The sequence below is a fragment of the Trichechus manatus genome, unplaced genomic scaffold (genome assembly GCF_000243295.1).
Source record: "Trichechus manatus latirostris isolate Lorelei unplaced genomic scaffold, TriManLat1.0 scaffold00040, whole genome shotgun sequence".
Taxonomy (NCBI): domain Eukaryota; kingdom Metazoa; phylum Chordata; class Mammalia; order Sirenia; family Trichechidae; genus Trichechus; species Trichechus manatus.
The window spans coordinates 10501669-10523216 of record NW_004443976.1 but is presented as its reverse complement, the minus strand read 5'-3'; the positions used below and the strand labels follow the sequence as shown (position 1 = coordinate 10523216).

Below are 21548 nucleotides of genomic sequence, written 5' to 3'. Positions count from 1 at the left end.
ACACGTCTCTGACTTTAAGAAAGCAGATTTCTGAAAGGCCAGGAATCAGAGAGGATGGCTTAGCAAGGGCAGAGACCCCTGAATATTAAACTCTGAAGGCACAGTCACAGTCTCATGAGGGAGAAGAGGGAAGGATGTAAAGGGGCCATTGTGACTTCTTGGAGCATGGGTTCCTAAATAAGAATGAATACAAAAGACAGAGCAAAAATGTCAAAAAAGCAAGATTTGAGAAAATCCCTGAAGATGTCAAAAAGGGTCTGTAAAGTTATTTTCAGAGCCCAACCCAGGAGTGATTAGGCTAACTGCTCTGGACAGACAAGGCAAATTGCGGATGCCTGAAAGTAGAATGCCCCCACCCCTACCCCCCTTATTCTGTTTCCACTTTTTTTCTCAAGGAGAATGGTAATACAACTGGGAAGTATGAATCAAAAATGGTTTATTTAGTCAATGGCAAATATGCATAGAGGATCTATTATTTGAGGGATTTTACTAGGCACTGGGGGTCCAGAAATCTCAAGGAGCTCGTGATCAGAGGGGAAGATGGCCCCTGAGCAGTTAACTTACATCGTGGTAGGAGCAACAAGAAAATAAGAAAAAAACAGACAGCCAAATAGAAAAATAGGCAAAAGACTTGAAGAGACATTTCACAAAAGAGGATATCCAAATGGCCAACAAGCGTATGAAAAAAGGAATCAGACCAAACTCATTGCCATCAAGTTGATTCTGATGAGTGGTTAAAGTGATGGACTAGAAATCCGTTGGGGTCTCACCGCGCAGGTTCAAATCTTGTCAACTACACTTTAAACATATGAAAAGGTGCTCAATTTCATTAGTCATAAGGGAAATGCAAATTAAAACCACAATGAGATATCACTACATAACCACCACAATGGCTAAAATGAAAAAGATGGAAAACACTCAGTGTTTGTGAGAATGTAAACAACTTGAACATTACAACTGCAGGGCAGAGTGTAAACTGGTACAGCCACTCTTCACACGGAAACCCGTTTGACAGTACCTACCATAACTGAGGAGTCTCTGGGTGGTGCAAATGGTTAACACGTTAGCTGTTAACCAAAAGGGGATCACCATGAGTCAGAATCAATTTGACAGCAATTGGTTACTATACCTGAACCACGACCTAGTAATTCTACTCCTAAGTATATACTCAACAGACGTGTTCACAAAGGATGTGCACCAGAATGTTGAGAACAGCATCATCCATAATCACCTTCAAACTAGAAACTACTCAATGTGGTAGATGTCCCAGGGGATGTTAACAGGTAAAATAAGAACGTGATGGAGAACTTCAATCAGCAACACTTGTCCAAGAGGGCAACTCCTGAGGTAACCCTTCAGGAGGAAGGAGCTGGCCTGGAATTCAGAGGTGGTGGTGGGAAAGTGGACAGAAGCAAGAGGAGGGAGACAGCATGGTTCCTTTAGGAAAAGTTCAGTCATACCACCACCACCACCGCCAGTTGCCATCAAGTAGATTCAGACTCATGGCGACCCTATGTGTGTCAGGGTGGAACTGTGCTCCATAGGGTTTTCAATGGCTGATTTTTTGGAAATAGATCACTGGGCCTTTCTTCTGAAGTGCCTCTGGGTAGACTTGAACTGCCAACCTTTTGGTTAGCAGCCAAGTGTGTTAACTGTTTGCATCACCAGGGGCTCCAAGTTCAGTCCTACTGGAGGATAAAGTATGACACAGGGCATGCTGGGAAGTAAGGCTACAGGCGCTGGGGTGGCAGACTGGGAAAGGCCTTATATGAAAGCTCAGTGGTTAAGGGTTTACTCAAGAGCCATGTGGAGCCACTGTCGAATTTTAAGCTGGTAAGTGACACACCTGCCTTGGGGTTTAGAAGATGACAACAGCAACAGAGTGGAAGCAGACTGGGGGGGAAGGGTACAATGTAGATGGATCCAAAGTCAAGCAGGAGGCCTAGCTGCTTAAAATGAGTTTAAGGCTGACAGATGGGGATAAAGCCATCTCAGAGTTACAAAGAAACTTGAGGTTGTGAAAGGGAAGTTCTACTGATAATCTTTCAAGAATCAGAGATGTACAAGAAGAAGGAGAGAGACTAGAAAAGGTGATCCTGATTTTTGAAAAGAGAAAAGAAGTAGAATCCTACAAACTACAATCTTGGAGCCTGATAGCCCCCTGGTAATGTTCTCTATGAAGTCACTGGGTGGTTCAAGTGGTTAATGTGCTCGGCTGCTAACCAAAACGTTGGGGGTTCGAGTCCACCCAGAGGCTCCTTGAAAGAAAGGTCTGGTGATCTACTTCCAAAAAATCAGACATTAAAAACCCTATGGAGTACGGTTCTATTCTGACACACATGAGGTCTCCATGAGTTGTACTCAACTTGATGGCAACTGTTTTCTGTTGTTGTTGGTTTGTTTTTAAATGTTGTCTACAGATCATTAAGTGGCAGTTTGTGAACACTTAGAAAAGGATTCAGGGACCACCAGGGGCTAGCATGGGTCACTAACTAAACTGACAATAACTAAAAGGCCATAAAAATAGTATACCTGACTTTTAGCAAATCTTCCTATAGTCTCATGACAATGTAGAAAAATGTGAGCTGAAAGATAACTCAGATAGGCTGATCCACCACTGGTTTAATAACCTCATCCGAAGGGTGTTGAGTACCTTTATTTCTAGGGATATTTCTCCTAAAATGCCAGATAACTTGCTTTCAATTTTTTATAACATGTCATTTTTTATTAATGGTTTTCAATAGGAAAAATGACTACTACACAAAAGAGATAAAGAACATTTATATGACAGTGAAGAGCCAAAAAAACTCTCAAACTAGTAGAATCCTAATGTGGATGATACCAAATTGCCCCTCCATATACACTTTCCCTTCTTCTACAGCAATAGAATTTTTAGAAATTTTTTATTATGTTTTCCAGACTCTCTTGTAGCTGAGTGTGGCCATGTAGCTAACTCCACTCTGGCCAATGGAATATGAGTAGAAGTCTATGAGTGCAATTTCCAAGTTATACTCTTAAAATGAAAAGGCATGTCCTCCCCTTCCCTTTTCCTCCTACTTGATGGCTGGAATTCAGATGTGATGGCAGTTGCTACAGCAACCATATTGGACCATGAGCTGCAAGCTACATGTTGAGGAAGGCGGAGCAACAAGATAGAAGCAGCCTGGGTTCCCAACCTGTGGAGCTGTCATGGTATGCTCAGACTGTTACTTGAGTGAGAAATAAACCTCTATCTTGTTTAAACCACTATTACTTTGGTTCTGTCTGATACAACAGGCAAATCAATGTACTAACATTTTAGTCAATATTTAGTAATCTAATGAGCAAAACTATGTTTCTGTGTATCTGTTACTGTGTCATTTAGATACAGCTGGCGAGAGGTCTGGTTTAAAATACAGACTACGTGGTCTATCCAAAATCTCCTTGGGGAAGATACCACAAAAACTCTGCAGTTCTTCTCCAGAGAAGCAGCATAAATTTTGTATATGCCACGCATATCTCTGAGCATTCTGCCCCAGGGGGAGCAGTAGCAGAGACTGAATTCTTTAAAGAAGGACAGACATTCTTCCGAGCAAATTGGGTTGGCCAGTCAGTACTGAAGCAACTCCAGTTGAGAGGGTACTGCTTAGTGCATAGAGATAATCTTTTATTGGTAAATAGGAAGATACCAAGAGGTGGTGCAGTGGTTAAGTGATACGGCTGCTAACCAAAAGATCAGCAGTTTGAATCCACCAGCCGCTCATTGGAAACCCTATGGGGCAGTTCTACTCTGTTCTCTAGGGTCGCTATGGGTGGTAATCGACTCCGTGGCAATGGATCTGGTTTAGGAAGATACCATGGGAACAAATTATGGACATTATAAAACTTCTCCTCCTTAAACAAGATAAAACAGTTTAGTAAAAATAATGTTCCCACTTCCATCTACTGAGTAGGTATTAGTAATGCAGCCAGTGAGAAGTAATCCTCTGTCCTTGAAGGAGCTGGATGAGTAGGGGGAGAAGGAAAGATGGGGTCTCCCTGAGGAGCTGAGCTCTGGACCCAAGGTGGAATTGCTAACATTATCACATGATGATTGTGGCCCCAAACCAAACCCTTCAACACTCTCTAGACAGGAGCCTTGATGGGAACTCAGTAAAGTTGAGCCATGACCCAAGAAGGGGCATCCTCAGCCAGCTACATCCATCTCAGAGGAGAACATTGGACCATAACAGCTCCATGCCTTAGGATGGGGGGGAGGGAGATAAAGGGAGTGGGCAATTGCTATCCATTTTATCCTCCTTTATCCTGTGCATGCAATGCATAGTCCAGTATTGAGGGCTTACTTCTATCGATTCCCTCAAGTTCTCACCATCTTGTTCTTCTGGCTGACTCAGATACCTTCCAGAACAACCTTTTTACCTGATTCCCAAACATCTCACACACCTTGGGCCTGAGTTTAGCCTCACAAGTTCAGAAGTGTGTTTCTTGAAGCCCACACTTGGCTAGCCCTTGCTTAACCCCATCTCTCATTTCCCTTCCTCAACCCCTGTCCTCAGGCCAACCCCGTCTCTCTCAAATGGAAGGCATTTTTGTTTGCTTGTTTTTTTGATCAGTTTCTTTAGAGAATCATGGTCTGATTTTTTTTTCTTCTTTTCCACTTCATAGCAAACCTCCTTACATAAACCAATGTTATCGCGTTTGACCCACTGGCCAACACGCTGATGTGACAGAGGCTTTGCACCTCTGCTCTGAAGCTGGGTGGTTCATACTCTGTTAGAGAAGGGATTCACCACAGAACACACCCTCAGGTCATCAATTGTCAGGTGGCGAGGGCAAGCCCCATCTTGTAGAACTGCTGCTTCGATCACCCACTCACTAGACGCGGAACATACAGTAGTCCTGTCTCCAAACCAAGCAAGTCTGAGGCATTTTCCCAGGCTTTCCAGATATATAAGCTCTTGACCTTGTGGGCACTATGGAGGTAGTCTCAGCCACAACCCTTGCAGAGGCTGGGAGGGAGCCTCAGCATCCTCCTCCCATTTCTTAGGTATGTATGAAGAGGGTGTCACTTCTCATCTTGGATGAATTCTGAATAGGAATGGGACAGTTCTTTCCACTGCTCTCCGAAAACCCTTTCCTCTCCAAAACATAACCTCCACTTCAGAAAAACAAAAAAAGAACCTCATCCTTGCTTACCCTTGCCCACACTCCCTGTTTGATAGAAGGGAATTTCCTTTTGCCCCAAGGGTTACACACTAACCTAGTAGGGCCACATTTGTGGAAAATGCTTCGTACGCTGTAAAGGACAATATGCAAATTAATCATCATTATCAGTAATACAGTTGGCCTTCCGTATCCACAGGATTCACATCCCTGGATTCAACCAACCATGGAGCAAAAATATTCAAGAAAAAAAAAATTCCAGAAAGTTCCAAAAAGCAAAAATTGAATTGGCCGAGTGCCAAGCACTAGACGGAATTCACTGGAATGAAGTGGTGGGTAGGCATACCCTGCTGTAGCCTCCGCCATGTCACAGACCGTGTGTCTCTCCTGCACTCACTGTCTGAGCATTGTTCGCTTCACATCTGACGTGTACTATGTAGGAAGGCCTACAATGATTCTGCCTGTACTGAACATGTACAGACTGTTTTTTCTTGTCATTATTCCCTAAACAATACAGTATAACAACTATTTACATAGCATTTACATTAGGCATTCTAAGTAATCTAGAGATGATTTAAAGTATTTGGGAGGATGTGTGTAGGTTATATGCAAATACTCCACCTTTTATATAAGGAACTTGAGCATCTTCAGATTTTGGTTATCTGCCAGGGGGTCCTGGAACAAATCCCCTGCGGATACCGAGGGATGACTGTATCTGCTCCTAATTTAAAAACCTGAGTTCTACAGCTCCTTTGTGCTCCTCCAGGGATCAACTAGGCCAGGCACCTCCTGGGGATCTTTGAAGAATCCCCCTAAATCCCCCAACCATTTCTTGCCTGACTCCTCCTGAAAACACAGCTCCTGGGTGCCCCACAGCCTGCTGGGTAGACAGGGCAGGAAGCCCCTCTTTGTAAACACCACGTTGCAAACAGACACTTCCCCAGGCTCGTCTGAAAAAGCTGCCACCAGACAGTGAGTGGCTTGTTTGGGGAAGGTTCACCCAGGGCTTCCCCTGCAGTCAGATTTCAAGAACTACTCATCTTAATCTGACTAAATCGGAGGGTGGGAAGAGGATCTCAAAGGAGAGGGGTCTCAGCATCTGAAGTTTGCCAGGACCTTTCAGAGGCTCATGGGGTCTGAAGCAGCCCAGAAGAGAATATCTGCCTTGTCCCATATGGACGGCAAAGACACAGGTATCTGAAGTCCCTTCAGATGACCAAAGAAAGCCAGTCTAGTGAGACGCCTAGTGGGTAGATGCCTGAGGGGGAGGATGACCAAACCCCACAAAGATCTCAGATGGTGAGCAGCCCAGCCTGCTAGATCATCAGATGGGATACTGTGCCATCCATGGCTGCGGTCCACGTCTCCTCTGAGCTGGTTGCTCATCAGGCAATCATTCATTCAACAAATACTTCTTCTTCTTTTTTTTTTTTTTTTCCTCCTGTGGCTGAATCCTCCTCAGCACCTCTCCCACCTGCCTTCCTTTCTCAGAATCATGATATGATGTGCAAAGTACATGTCCATGCCTTAAATTCCAAGTGTCTTATACTGTAATCAGTTCCACATGGATCTTGGTAGTTGATGGTACAATTCATCATCACTTTCACTTGTGCCAATTGGTGTTTGCCGGGCCTTGGTACCCACAGGAACAACATGCACCACGGCCTGGTCTCCCTGCATCTGTCACAGAGGAGATCGTCTCCAATCCAGCACTGATAGATGGGGGAACGGGGGCTGTTGGACTTAGTGGAAGGCCAGAACTGTGGACTCGTTTGCTACAAGGTTGTGTGGGGTTCTGGTTCTGTATCTGTGAGGCTGATCCCTCCATACCTGGTTGGGCATTGGCGTCATCTGGGGGAACGTTTGTTTTATGTTTTTATTTTATCTTATTTTTTTTTAGGTGGTGCATGAACAAACATTTTTATTTTCTTTTTTTGTGTGTGTGTGTATGCTTTTGGTGAAAGTTTACAGAGTAAATTAGTTTCTCATTAAACAATATGCATATTGTTTTGTGATATTGGTTGCCAACTCCGCCATGTGTCAACACCCTCCCCTTCTCCACCTTGGATTCCCCATTTCCATGTGTCCAGCTTTCCTGTCCCCTCCTGCTTTCTCATCTTCACTTTTGGGCTGGTGTGCCCATTTAGTCTTGCATACAAAACCGAACTACATGTATTATTGTTTGTTTTATAGGCCTGTCTAATCTTTGGCTGAAGGGTGAACTTTAGGAATGACTTCAGTACTGAGTTAAAAGGGTGTCCGGGGGCCATACTCTCGGGGTTCCTCCAGTCTCTGTCAGACCAGTAAGTCTGGTCTTTTGTTGTGAGTTAGAATTTTTGTCTACGTTTTTCTCCAGCTCTCTCTGGGACTCTCTATTGTGACCCCTGTCAGAGCAGTCTGTGGTGGCAGCCGGGCACCATCTAGTTGTGCTGGACTCAGTCTGGTGGAGGTTGTGGCAGTTGTGGTCCATTAGCCCTTTGGACTGATCTTTCCCTTGGGTCTTTGGTTTTCTTCATTCTCCTTTTCTCCACACAGGGTGGGACCAGTAGATGTATTTTAGATGGTTGCTCACAAGCTTTTAAGACCCAAATGCCACTCACCAAAGTAGGATGCAGAACATTTTCTTAGTAAGTTTTGTTATGCCAATTGACCTAGATGTCCCCTGAAAGCATGGTCCCCAGACCCTATCCCTGCTACTCTGTCCCTCAAAGTGTTTGACTGTGTTCAGGAAACTTCTTAGCTTTGGTTTAGTCCAGTTGTGCTGACTTCCCCTGTAGTGTGTGCTGTCCTTCCCTACACCTAAGATAATTCTTATCTACTATCTAGTTAGTAAATAGACCTCACTCTCCCTCCCCACCCTCGTAACCATCAAAAAATGTTTTCTCTGTGTGTAAACTTTTTCTTGAGTTCTTATAATAGTGGTCTTATACAATATTTGTCCTTCTGTGACTGACTAAATTCACTCAGCATAATGCCCTCCAGATTCCTCCATGCTATGTTTCACGGCTTCATCCTTCTTCCTTATTGTTGTTTAGTATTCCATTGTGTGGATATACCATAATTTGTTTATCCATTCGTCGGTTGATGGGCACCTAGCTTGTTTCCATCTTTTTGCTATTGTGAACAGTGCTGCAATGAACATGGGTGTGCATATATCTGTTTGTGTGACGGCTCTTATTTCTCTGGGATATATTCCAAGGAGCAGGATAGGTGGATCGTATGGTACTTCTATTTCTAACTTTTCAAGGAAGCGCCAAATTGATTTCCAAAATGGTTGTACCATTTTACCTTCTCCCCAACAGTATATAAGTGTTCCAGTCTCTCCGCAACCTCTCCAGCATTTAACAAACACTTCTTGAACACACCCAATGCCAGGCCTCTGCTGAACAAAATGGTTGGGAATGTTCCTCCTCAGGAAAGGGATGAGAGGCAAGAACACACAGTAGGTCTTGGGGAAACTGAATCAGGCAACCTGGCTGGAGGAGAAGGATTCATGGAGAAAACAGTGGGAGTTGATTTTAGAAATTTGGACAGAAGACCCAGGACTTTGGACTTGCCCTACGTGGTGGGTGGCATCAAAGGCTTCTGAACAGGGGAACACGGTAACAAAAGGAGTTTTTGTAATAAGAATCTCCTGGTGAAGTGAGAAGAGACTACAGTCAGTAAGGCCCACCAGCAAGCATATGGTGACGAAAGCTGAGTTGAGTGGCAGAGAGAATAATGAGGAAGTGAGAGAAGCAAGAACAATAGGGAAAGGAAGCACCAGCAAAGCTTGCTGGAGAGTAGAGAACAAGGAAGGTGGAGGGCTTGGAGATGACTCCAAGGTTTCAAGACTGGGAGTCTGGTTTCACCAGAGGCAGAAATGGGGAAGTCAGTAGAGGAAGGCTGCTTTGTGGTGCAACAGTTAGTTTGTGGGCATGTGTTTAAATTGCAATTGGGCATCCAAATGAAAACAATCAACACTTAATTGAAGATAAAGGTTTGAATGAATGAGAGAAGCATATCCGGGGATGACAAGATGATGCATCAGCAAAGGAACGACAGGAGATGTAGGTGATAGGAGAACCAGAAGAGACTATCATAGAAACCAGCAGAGGAAGAAGCCAACAAAGTGAGGGTGTTGGACATCAAATGCTACAGAAACATCAAAGAAAGATGAATGTTGCAAAGAAGCCATTGGAATTCCCCATTGCAAAGCCAGTAATGACCTTGAAGGAAACCATCCAAGAGAAGAGCATGGGCTAGAGGGTGGGATGGCTGCCTTTGTGATCCTGGTCACTGGGAGTTCTGCTATGAGGCAGGCACCATGGGGGAAGGAGCAGTTTCCCTCTCTGTTCAGCCCATTGGGGAAGCTCCTACAAGTCTACGCACAGAGAAAAGGCTTTGAAAATTCATAGGATGTCAGGATACTCAAGTCCAATTGCTCCAGTAGGAAGCAGGCCCAGAGAAGAGGAGATAATGAGAGGGCAGCTAGGACTGAAGAACACATCTCCTATCCCCATCCTGTAGCCCGTACATCACACCACTGCCCTCTGTGCTCTCTTAAGCAGTGACAGTCCAAGGAAAGCTCTGAGTTTACAGCTTTCTCAAAATGAAACTCCTAAGATGTTAGTAGAGAAACTAATGCAAAATGCAAAAGCCCCTGTGAAATGCGAGCTCGAAAATTCCAAGAACAAGAGGCCATGAATAACTGCTCAACTTGGGGTTTGGGCAGCTTGGCCGGGAGAGCTTATCTGGTACACCCAGATAGGAAGGTGGTTCTGAAATGGGGCTCAATTAGTTTATTTCACCAGATGTCAGAAGGAGCCAAGAATAAGTCCTTGGCCCAGCCCAGGATCTGGGCAAGGATCCCCTAGTCCCATGGGGGCTGCAGGAGCTCTCACCACGGAAGGTCATGGTTTTCTAACCACTAAGATGCTCCTGCTCTGAGGAAATGAGCTGTGAAGCAGAACTGTGAGATCTGTGAGGGAACTGCCCAGCTTTGGGATTTGTTTAGTCAAGGCCACTGAGGTTTTTAAATGTAAAGCATGTTCTCAGAAGAACCAATTTTTATCCAATCAGTCAGACGTGGCCACTATGATTCAGAGAAGTAAACACTCTTAGGAAGGGAGTTTCAGACTATCTCAGTCTCCATTCTCACAGCTATCATTCCTACAGCATCTGCCATGTATTTTCCCTGAATGCCTCCCCTGACGGGGAACTCACTACCACAGGCCTCCCATTCCATTGTTGATCTGCTCTGATTTTCTCCAAGCTCTTCCTTGTAGTGAGCTGAAATCTATTTCCTTGTCATTCCCCTTCACTGATCCCTATTTCATCCTGGAGGACGACCCCCACAGAGCAGGTCTTCACCTCTTCCGAAGGATGTAGCTCTTCAAGCATCTGAAGACAGCTGTTAGACATCCCTTGTTTCCTCTTCTTAGAGAAAAATGTCTCTATTTCTTTAATCATTTCTTACATGCCATCACTATCTTGGTTACTGTCTCTGGGTATAAAATGGTTTATCACCATCCCCACTAAGTGCAGCACCTGGAGTTGAACTACACTCCAGATGAATCTGACCAGCTCAGCATGGAAACAGGTCTGCTTGTAAGCCGAAGGACATATAAAGTCAGGACTAATGTGACTTCCCACCACCCGTCTGTCAGTTTATCGTACTGTGGTGGCTTGCGTGTTGCTGTGATGCTGGAATCTATGCTACAGTATTTCAAATACCAGCAGAGTCACCTGTGGTGGAAAGGTTTCAGCAGAGCTTCCAGATTAAGACAGACAAGGAAGAAAGGCCTAGCAATCTACTTCCAAAAATTAGTCAGTGGAAACCCTATCGATCACAACAGAATACTGTCTGACTGACTTGCCTTGGACACAGCATCAGGAGGGATCAATTGCTGGAGAAGAACATCATGTTTGGTGAGGCAGAGGGCTAGCAAGGGCAAGTGAGATCCTCAGTGAGATGGATTGACATAATAGCCATAATGATGGACTCGAACATCTGGCAATTGTGAGGATGACACAGGACCAGGCAACATTTCATTCTGTTGTACAGAAGTTCACTGTAAGTTGGAGTCAATTTGATGGCAGCTATCTATCTAATGGGACTTGTAATTGGGTCTTGGAGACTAAGAATCAAAGCTGACTCTCAGGTTTAGCTTGGGACCACTGAGGTGATAGGTATGTATCTGGGGGGGAGCTGAGGAAGACAGAACAGAAGACGAAGGCTTGGGGAGTGGAAAGTTAAGAATCCAGCAGTAAATGACATAAAGCCCAGAGCCATTCTCCCAACTTTCAAGGAACAGATAATTCCCCTGCTCTATAAGCTGTCCCAGGGTGCAGGGAAAAGATAAAACATTTCTAAAATCATGTTGCAAAGCCAGTATATGAAAACAGCAGCACAGAAAAGGACAATATGAGTATAGATGCAAAATCCTAAAAAGAATCACAGCAAATCAAACCTAGCGCTCTACTAAAAGGATAAAATAGCTTGCTCAAATTGAGTTTATTCCAGAACTGCAGGGTGGGCTCGCTATAAGGAAGTGAATGATATAATCTGTCACATAAATATATCACAAGACAAAAGAATACAGAAATTTCCTAACAGATGCTAAAAAAAGATATCTGACAAACTAACTTCCATTCGTGCTTCAAAAATCTTTAGAAATGAGGAATTGAAGAAAGCTTCCTTAATGCGTGGCACGTTAATTCATGGCGCTGGTTCTCAAGAACTGAGACTCCATCAAAGAAATGAAGCCCCAACCTCACGCCAGACCCTTGGATCTCAGGGAAGTTACAAACATCTGTGGTAAAGAAACAGCAATGGCGGTCTCTCCCTGATTCCTAGCCCTTTTCTCTTCATAGGTACAGACACTGAGAGGGCACTGAACAATACAAGATGGATCCTGCCCACAAAGGACTCTGGGGAAGAACCAGAGTAACTTACTGAGCAGTGACCTCAGCCAGGAAAAACACACCAAACACCTGACTTCATGGTAACATCAATTGAACCCCATTAACTAGTACAAAAGCAACCCCATTAATCAGTTGTTTAGACTCCCCTGCACATAGGCACATTGATCTCCCTACACATTGGCATTAGATGACACTATACATAAATACTCAGGCCTCACTATTGTGCGCAGACCTCTACCCAGGCAACTCTTGGTGCTTCGCTGTCCGTCGCAAGATTTTTGGCACTGATCTCCATATGTAAGTTTTCTAACAAAGCCTTCTCTGATTCTTGTTACTTTTGGTGATGGGAAATGTGGCTCCAAGTATGGAAGTAGTGAGCACAGCACAACCATAGTAAAGACAAGTGTTTGAGCACAAATAGAAGGGTATAGACACTACTAAAGAGAACGCTGACAAATTGTGATAAATGTAACTAATATCAATGAACAATTTATGTGAAAATTTGTAAAAAAAAAATTCATTGGGGGACATACAATTTTTCAACAACAGTAATAAATATATCTTTGGTTACATAGACATATGATATATAAGTACACATAAATATGCACAGGAAGACATATATGAATAACTGTAGGCATATGTGTATATATGTTTATGTGTGCTGTATATATTTTCAAGTATAAAATAAAGCACATAGGGGGCACAGTTATGGATACTTCCTAGACACAACCAAATACCTCAAGGATTGGTCTACTGGTTTTGAGGGCTTAGGACCATAGTCTTATGAGGCAACTCAGTCAATTGGCATAATATAGTCCATAAAGACACTGTTCTACGTCCTAGTTTGGTGAGTAGTGTCTGGGGTTTTAAAAGCTTGCGAGCAGCCATCTAAGATACTACTGTTGGTCTCTACTTGTCCTGAGCTAAAAAGAAAGAAGGAAACCAAAGACTCAGAGAAAAAACTAGTCTACAGAACCAATAGTCTACACTAACGACATCACTTGCCTTGAGACCAGAGGAATTAGATGGTGCCCGGCTACCATTAACGACCGTTCCAATCAGGGACTTGATAGACGGTCCCAGATAGAACGGGAGAAAGATATAGAACAAAATTCAAATTCCTAAAAAAAAGGCCAGATTTACTGGACCGGTAGAGACTAGATGAACTCCCAGGACTACCGCCCTGAGATACTCTTTAAACTTGCAACTCAAACCACCCCAAGAGGTCACCTTTCAACCAAATGACAGATTGGCCCACAAAATAAATATCACCTGTGAGTACTGTGCTCCTCAAAATAATCATCTAGATGAAGCCAAATGGTTAACATTTACCCTAGACCAAAGATGAGAAGGCTAGGGGGGACAGGGAAGCTAGATTAATGGAAGCAGAACAACCAAAATGGAAATAATGAGATGCTGATATATTGGGAAGAATGTAACCAATGTCACTGAACAATATGTACAGAAATTGTTAAATGAGAACCTAATTTCCTGGGTAAACTTTCACCAAAAATTTAATAAAATACTAAAAAGAAAAGAAAAAAAGAATATCAACCAATGGGCTTTTCTTCCCCTGGCTTTTACTGCCTCTATTTTCGGAATCCGACCTGTGCCCTTCGGAACCACTCCTACTGCTGTGGCGCGCAGCAGACACAAACACACGTTTTCTTTGTTTCTCAGCCCCAACCTTAAACCTGCTTCTCTGGTTCCAGGACAGAGCAGAAGGGTCTCTACTTGCAAAATTAATGCCCTTTACTCATCTTGAAAATGGGCTTGATGAGAAATTTAGAAAGTGTAAGCATTGTGATGGCTCAGCTAGGAGTCAGGGAGCTGGCCCAGAAGTCAGGGAGCTGGTCCTCCCATGCACAACGTGAAGCCCCACCAGTGAATCATGGGGTCCTCTGCCCCTGTCTGCAGACTTTTGTTCTCCGTCACCACCACCAGCTCACCTCTGACAACAGTTTACTCCTATGCGGAGTTTGCTGGGTGTTATACAAAGAAATTAGCATGGAGAAAGTCCTGTTTTCTATAATAGAGGTGGTTATTAACCTGGGTTCCTTGGTGGACCTCCGAGGTCTGAGAAGATCCTGGAGTTTTGTGCAAAACTTTGAAAGAGAGAGAGAGGAGAAACTGTGTGTGTGCGCATGCATGTTTATATGTGTGCATATATGTGTTATGTGTGAGTGTGTCTGTGTGTCTGTGTGTGTATATGTGTGTGAGTCTGTGTGTGTGCATGTGAATGTGTTTGTATGTATGCGCACACTCATGGTTTTCTGGGGGTGGAGAGGGAGATGATCTATCACTTACATCAGTTTTTCAGAGGGGCCCGTTATCTAGAGAAAGTTCGAGACGCTCCCTTGAGAGCTGTGGGTGTAGATGCAATCTAACTAAGCAGAAAACCAGCACACAGTGAGGAGGTTGGTGGCCTCAGCCAGCTTGCTAGAAACGGCTAGGTGCAGATGTGCCTGACAGGAGTCAAAACCACTGAGCCATCCAGGAACGACTGCTCAGACCAAAAGCCCAGATTACTTTGAATGAAAAAGAACAATGTGGGCGCTGAACAGGTGAGTTCTTAGATGGTACAGAAAATCAGGATCTGGGCTTCTTAACCTTGCAAAAACTGCAGCTCCTACAAGGATAGGATGAAGGCCCAGGAACAACGAGGTGGAGTTTTATTTGGATGGGACTTCCTTCCTCATCTGTGGATGGAGAAGAGGACCTTCATGTGGGGTCCAACAAAGGAGACTCAGGGAGGGAGCTTATGCAGCTCTCTGAAAGGGAGGCTACCTATAATAGTGTGATGACCTCAATGTCCCTAAACTAGGGGCAAGGGGGGTGAGGGTGGGATAGAGGGGGTGGGGGGTGGGGCAAAGAGGATGTGCCTAGTATCTTTCGCATAGACTGTGACTCCATGAAGACAGGAAGATGGTCTGTCTTGCTCAGAGCCTAGCCCACACCTGGCACACAGAATGTACTCAATACAAACACGCTGAGCAAATGCATTGAATGTTAGAACAGGGAGCCTCCAGCGCAACATTTCTGTCTTATATATGGGAAAACTGACCCCAGAGAGGTGCACGGATTCACCAGAGGTCACATGGGCAGGAGTGGCGGAGTAACAAGGCCCCCTGACTCCTGAGAAGACAGGGACCTGGAAGCCACCCTCCAACCTCACACCTGCCCTGCCCCCAACAAGGAACCCACACAAGCTTATTTGCCTAGGTCAACAACAACAACAAGAAGGCTCTGGAGGACTTGAAAATGAAAAGCTCACCACTCCCTCCTGACCCTGCTCTGCCCCCCACACCCATCCTGCTTTCAGGCGGCTTCCACGGGTGAGTGCATGGACTTCTTGCCTAGGACATCCAGGGGACTTTCCTGGGGGCAGCTTAACAGCCACGCAGGCGGCTCTGTGAGCAAGCCGCAGCTGTGCCAAGTCACTGGTCAGACCCTGTGTGTCAGGGATCATGCTCTAGAAGGAGCATACCAAGGCAGGGTGAGGACAGGAAGGGTGGTCAGTGCTGGGGGTGAGGATGGGGGTTGGACAAGACATCGAAAGATGAGGCTTGAGCTGGGCATTGAAGGATGAATTCACAGCTCACCAGACAGATGCAAGAAGGGAAGTACAATCTGGGCCAAAGGAATAGCACATGCAAAGGCACAGGGGTCTGAAATTGTCTGGAAGTTGGCAGTTCAAATCCACCAGGCACTCCTTGGAAACCCTATGGGGCAGTTCTAATCTGTCCTATAGGGTCGCCATGAGTTGGAATCGACTCGATGGCAATGGGTTTGAGTTTGCCTGGTTTTTTTGGTGTTTAGGTACCAGCAGGAGCTCAGGGAGCCTGAGCATCTAGAGATGAGGCAGAATCTTCTATTGATGCCAAACTCTAAAGCCCAAAACCTAGCACCCCAACTGGTAGTACAGTGGACTCAGGAAGGACTCAGTACCTACTCTATGCCAAGAGAGTCACCCACTTCTTCCCATGCATCAGCCCCCACCCACCTATCAGCTGCACCTTTCTACAGCGATATCTCACGTATCCAGAAGCCACGTAACTGATAACTCAACTATCCAGAACCTGGCTGCAAACCTAGAAGGAAACAAAAAAGACCTGTTGAACAGTCACAATTCACGCCCCAAAATTCATGTCCTACAGGCCATGCACTTTACACCCAGGAAAGGTGCTCTCGCCTGCCTTTCTGGCTTGGCTGTCTCTGGTTAAGAGCAGATGCCGGAGTCAGCCCAGCTCTGGCACGTTGTAGCTGTGTGGCCTTGGCCTTCACTTTCCTTATATGTAAAATGGGAAAATAGTTGTAGCTACCTCAGAGCGTAGCTGTGAAGATGAAAGGACACGAAATACTTAGCACAGTGCCCAACACCATGAAATCATAGCTAAAGGGGGCAGGACAAAGAAGAGAAGGAGGAAAGAGAAAGGGCGGAAAATGTATCCTGAGCAGACCCAAAGTACAAAGGAGAATGGCAAGCTAGAACCATTTGATATTTTCAGAAAGTTATTAAATCATCTTACAATTTACAATGATTTCCTTTAAAATGGTTGCAGTGAAAAGTTTTGGTGTTTAAAAGGTAGAGCTACTAGAAAAACTAATGCATGCAAGTTCACCTAGGGGAATGACATAATTCTGTGTGTACCTGTGTACATTTAAAGCACCCAAAGGGATTTATAAAACAGACATCGTACTTAACCGAACCTAAGATGCCATCAATCGTAAGAGACGCCATTATTTTGGATGCCATTGAAAAAGAAATACCACTGTCTGTTATCGTTGTAAAGGAGCCCTGGTAGTACAATGGTTAAGCACTTGGCTGCTAACCAAAAGTTCAAACCCACCCAACAGCACTGAAGGAGAAAGACCTGGCGATCTGCTTCAGTAAAGATTACAGCCAAGAAAACCCTATGGGGCAGTTCTACTGAGTCACAGAGGGTCACTATGAGTTGGAATCGACTCACCAGCACCCAACAACATTATACAGTTGGCCCTCCATAACCAGGGGTTCTGCATCTGCAGATTCAACCAACGGTGGATCAAAAACATTTGGGAAAAAAAGACTTTTTTTTCTTGTCATTATTCCCTGAACAATACAGTATAACAACTATTTACATAGCATTTACGTTGTATTAGGTGTTACAAGTAATCTAGCAATGATTTAAAATATACTGGAGGATGTGCATAGGTTATATACAAATGCTATGCCATTTTATATAAGGGACTTGAGCGTCCCCGGATTTTGGTATCTGCGGGGGTCCTGGACCAACTGTAATTGTAAGGAGTCTGTGGGTGAGCAAATGGTTAAGTGCTGGGCGTCTAACCAAAAAGTTGATGGTTTGAATCCACCCAGAAGCACCTCGGAAGAAAGGCCTGGTGATCTACTTCCAAAAGATCACAGCCATTGAAAACTCTATGCAGCACAATTCTACTCTGACACGTGGCAGGGTGGGGGTTTCTCCATGAGTCAGAATTGATTCAACAGTAACTGTTTGTTTTTTTTTTTTGATTGTTGTTGTGGTTACAATTGTAAGAGGCAAGAGATGGTAATATGCTATTTTTTTACTTCAGGGTTGTTAAAATGTGAAAATCTGTACATCTTCAAATCAATGGGATATCCCAAGATGAAATACTGTTTGCTATGAGAATTTCTTCTTCCCTTTGGGCAGCAGTCAGGTATAGTCTTTCCTTTGTCCCTCTATCTATGCCAGAGGCTCCAAAATAAAATTAAACACCTCTTCCTGTCCTGCTAGTGATCACTCTATCTCGTCCCTCCAGAAGTTTCCTTATTTAAGAAGCTGACCCAGCCTTTCACCACACCTACATCTGAGGCCAAACAGGTCCTCTGCCATTTCTAGGCCAGCAGACCCCATGAGCAGTGACTAACCTGGGACTGTGGATCAGCGTCCAGCATCCAGCCTCCTTCACCACTGTGTCTTCTCAGCATTACATTTCCATCAGCCCCAAACAGGCTTCCTGCCCAGTACAACCATTTAGCTTCCACCCTATTCTTCTTTTTTTTAGTTTTAGTTTTTTCCCCCACCCAAAAATTTATACACACATCGTTATGTGACTCCAATTGCTCTCCCCATATTGTGACAGCACACTCGTCCTTTCCACCCCTGATTCCCCAGCCAGCTCCTAGCCCTTCTGCCTTCCCATCTCACCTCCGGACAGAAGCTGCCCATTTAGTCTCTTGTATTTACTTGAGCTAAGAAGCACACTCCTCATGAATATCACTTTATGTCCCACAGTCCAGTCCAATCCCTGTCTGAAGAGTTGGCCTCAGAAATTGTTTTAGTTCTGGGCTGATAGAGAATCCAGGGGCCATGCTTTCCGGGGTTCCTCCAGTCTCAGACAGACCATTAAGTCTGGTCTTCTTACTAGAATTTGAGTTCTGCACCCCACCTTTCTCCTGCTCCATCAGGGACTCTCTGTTGTATTCCCTGTCAGGGTGGTCACTGGTGGTAGCTGGGCACAATCTAGTTCTTCTGGTCTCTGGCTGATGAAGTCTCTGGTTTATGTGGCCTTTTCTGTCTCTTGGGCTAATACTTTCCTTGTGTCTTTGGTGTTCTTCATTCTCCTTTACTCCAGGTGGTCGGGACCAATTGATGCAGCTTAGATAGCTGCTTGCAAGCTTTTAAGACCCCAGACACCACTCACCAAAATAGGATGCGGAACACTTTCTTAATAAGCTTTGTTAAACCAATTGACCTAGATGTCCCCTGAAAGCATGGTCCCCAGACCCCTACCCCTGCTACTTTGTCCCTCAAAGTGTTTGATTGTATTCCCACCCCATTATTCTTGAAAGAAACAAAAAGGGGTGCACCAGAAGAAGGAAGAGGAGGCGGGGAAGGCAGAGGCGGTCTGCTTCCACTGCAGCTTGGAGAGGGGACATAATCACCTGCCACCTAAGCTGGAGATAAGGGAATGGCATCCTAAAACCCAAATGGGAGGCCCTGGGTGGTATAAACCGTTAACATGCTCAGCTGCTAAACAAAAAGCTGGAGGTTTGAGTCCACCCTGAGGCACCTTGGAAGAAAGTCCTGACAATCAATCTATTTCCAAAAAGGCAGCCATTAAAAACCCTGTGGAGCACAGTTCTACTCTGGCTCACACTGGGTCACCATGAGTTGGAGTCAACTTGACAGCAACTGGTTCTTTGGAAAATCCAAATAAGGTCCAGCACACAAAGACCCCAAGACTTCCTGCCCCAGAGTTCTGGTGAGTTATGCTTCAAAAAGCAGGGGAGCGTATCCTGAAGCAGGAAGAGGGAGCCTGACCATCCCATACTGTCTTCTTCGTCTTCCACAGCCCCTGGGGTGACCACCACACCACTGTGGTCACACTGAGGAAGCAAGTAAGCCCTTGATGCCCCCTCTTTGTTCTACAAACATTCACAGAGCACTTCCCATCTGCAGCCGCTTTCAACACATTTAATTTAATTTTCCACACAGCCCTGTGAGGTAGGAATTAGAGCCTATTTTACAGATAGGAGACTGAGGGTGCGAAAGGGGCAGTAAGATGCTGAAGGTACTCAGCTAGGCCTGGCTGGAATGCATATCACACACGGTTCCCAAGCAATGGCTCCAGCATCATCACTTAAAGCTTAAGCGTATTACTAATTTAGAAAAACACAGATTACAGACCCCACTCCCAGAAAGCTGTGCTGCAGGCCTGGGCCCGGAGAACAGGTGTTTTAATAAGCAGTCTGGGAGAGTCGGAGGTGAAGACAGCTCTGGGAAGTAGGGTCTTACCAGGTGATCCCCGGGGCAGAGGAACAGGGAGAGAACGGCAATCCAGAGGGAACTTCCAGGCCGACTTGTCCTACTTTCAGCCCTCTTTTTGCCTAAACCCACCGCTGCTCTCTGCACCGAGGCTTGTTAACTCATTTTGTACCACTTCCTGCTGCTTTCATCTCGCCTTCCTTTTCCCACTGAACAATCTCCTTCCTCCTACTGACCTGAACTCCTTGCTTATCCACCCCGACCCTGAGACGGGCCAGCGCGTGCGCGTGCACACACACAGCCACGCAGACACACCCAGGGTGTAAACACAAACCCCCTGACAGCGCATAGCATGCACTTCCCTAGAACAGCGGCCACGCTCTGGAGGGCCCACACTCACCAGCGGGGAGCAAGCTGAGGCCCACAGGGGGTGCCTTAGGCAGGCACTTCCACGACTCCCAGGTCCTGATGGCAAAGGACTCCTGATGCCAAAGTTAGCCGAGAGTTCCCCCGAAGGGGCGCAAACTCCTGGACCTCATGACACAGGGCGGCCTGTGGAGGAGACAGGAGGCTGCGCGCATCCTCGCATCGTATAGAGGCGCCAGGAGGGGTAACCGGTCCTCGGGAAGCCCCTCTGCCTCTGGATTCACTGGGAACGCGGTTTATGGACCCTTCCCATGGACTCAAATGACTGCAGGATCTGTCCAGCTACCCGCTCCTGTCAGCGCCCACTGTCCCCCGACGGTCCCCAGCCAGCTCCTGTCTGTCCTGAGCCCCCACCCGTGCCCTCGGCGCCCGCCAACCGCCCAGTCACACACCTGCAGTCCCCGCCGGGCGTCCAGCCCCTCTTCAGCGGCGACTCCCTGCAAGTCTGGTTACAGTCACCACTACAGCGCCGGGTCTGGAGCCTCGCGCCAAGTCCCGGTATCTGCCGAGGCCCGGCATCTGCTCAGGCCCCGCCCCTCGGGCGGGCAGGCTGGACCGGGGTGGGGTAGGGGCGGGGCAGGGACACTCGGGGGGCGGGGCTTGAGCCGGGGAGGCCTGGGCCACACCCACCTCCCAGCCACGCCACCTGGTGGCGGGGCAGTGTCAGCGAGGTGCTGTCCTGGCCCTTGCATCCTGCACGTCTTGCCCCAGAGCCCGCAGGCGTCTCAGAATCAGCCCCCTGCTCCGGTGCGTCTGCCCTCGCAAGGAACAGGCCCTGGCGAATGCGTGGCCTTGGCCCAAGGGCCACCAGTGCCGCTCACCAGAGACCGCCCCCCACCCCGCCCGCCCCAGCAGTAAGGTGAATTTGGCCTGGCGAGCGGAAGCAAGGCTTTGGCCTCGCAGGACGGGTGGGCGGAGCAAGGGAGCGGCTTGAGGTGGGGGCTTCGGGGAAGGACGAGAAAGGGGAACCTGCGACGCACTGCTTCCTTCTCTCACTGCGACCCAGCGCCCCACTTCCTTCTCCTACTTCTATTTTCTTTGGGTGCTTTTAACCCTTAAAATGCCTGCACCTCTGCTGTGCGGACGGGCGCCGTGATCCCCCACACCCCCTTCTGCGGAAACCTTTCTAGAAATATCAGCCAGTCCAGACTCTCAGCGCTGCTCCTCCAGTCTCTGGATCTGACTTTCCCATCTTCCCTCGCTGGCGCTATTTCCCAGCCCCTGGGGGTCCTTTACTTGCCTCTCGCCTTCTCCCCACAAATGACATGGCAGATGGTGTCATACCACAGAGTTGGAGGAACTCGTCACGGAATCCCAGAAGTCACTGCACTTCCCAGTGCC

General features: G+C 46.3%; 1 protein-coding gene across 1 annotated transcript in view; it reads right to left on the bottom strand.

Annotated features, from left to right (window-relative positions):
• PIK3R5 (phosphoinositide-3-kinase regulatory subunit 5) overlaps positions 1-20670 on the bottom strand; it is an 81288-nt gene extending 60618 nt beyond the window's left edge. Inside the window, exons 1-2 of the mRNA XM_023731072.1 lie at positions 20600-20670; positions 19812-20333 (exon numbers count right to left, since the gene is read on the bottom strand). The gene's annotated coding sequence lies outside the window, so the exon portion shown is untranslated. The remainder of the gene's footprint in view (positions 1-19811; positions 20334-20599) is intronic.
• Between the last annotated feature and the right edge of the window lie 878 nt (positions 20671-21548).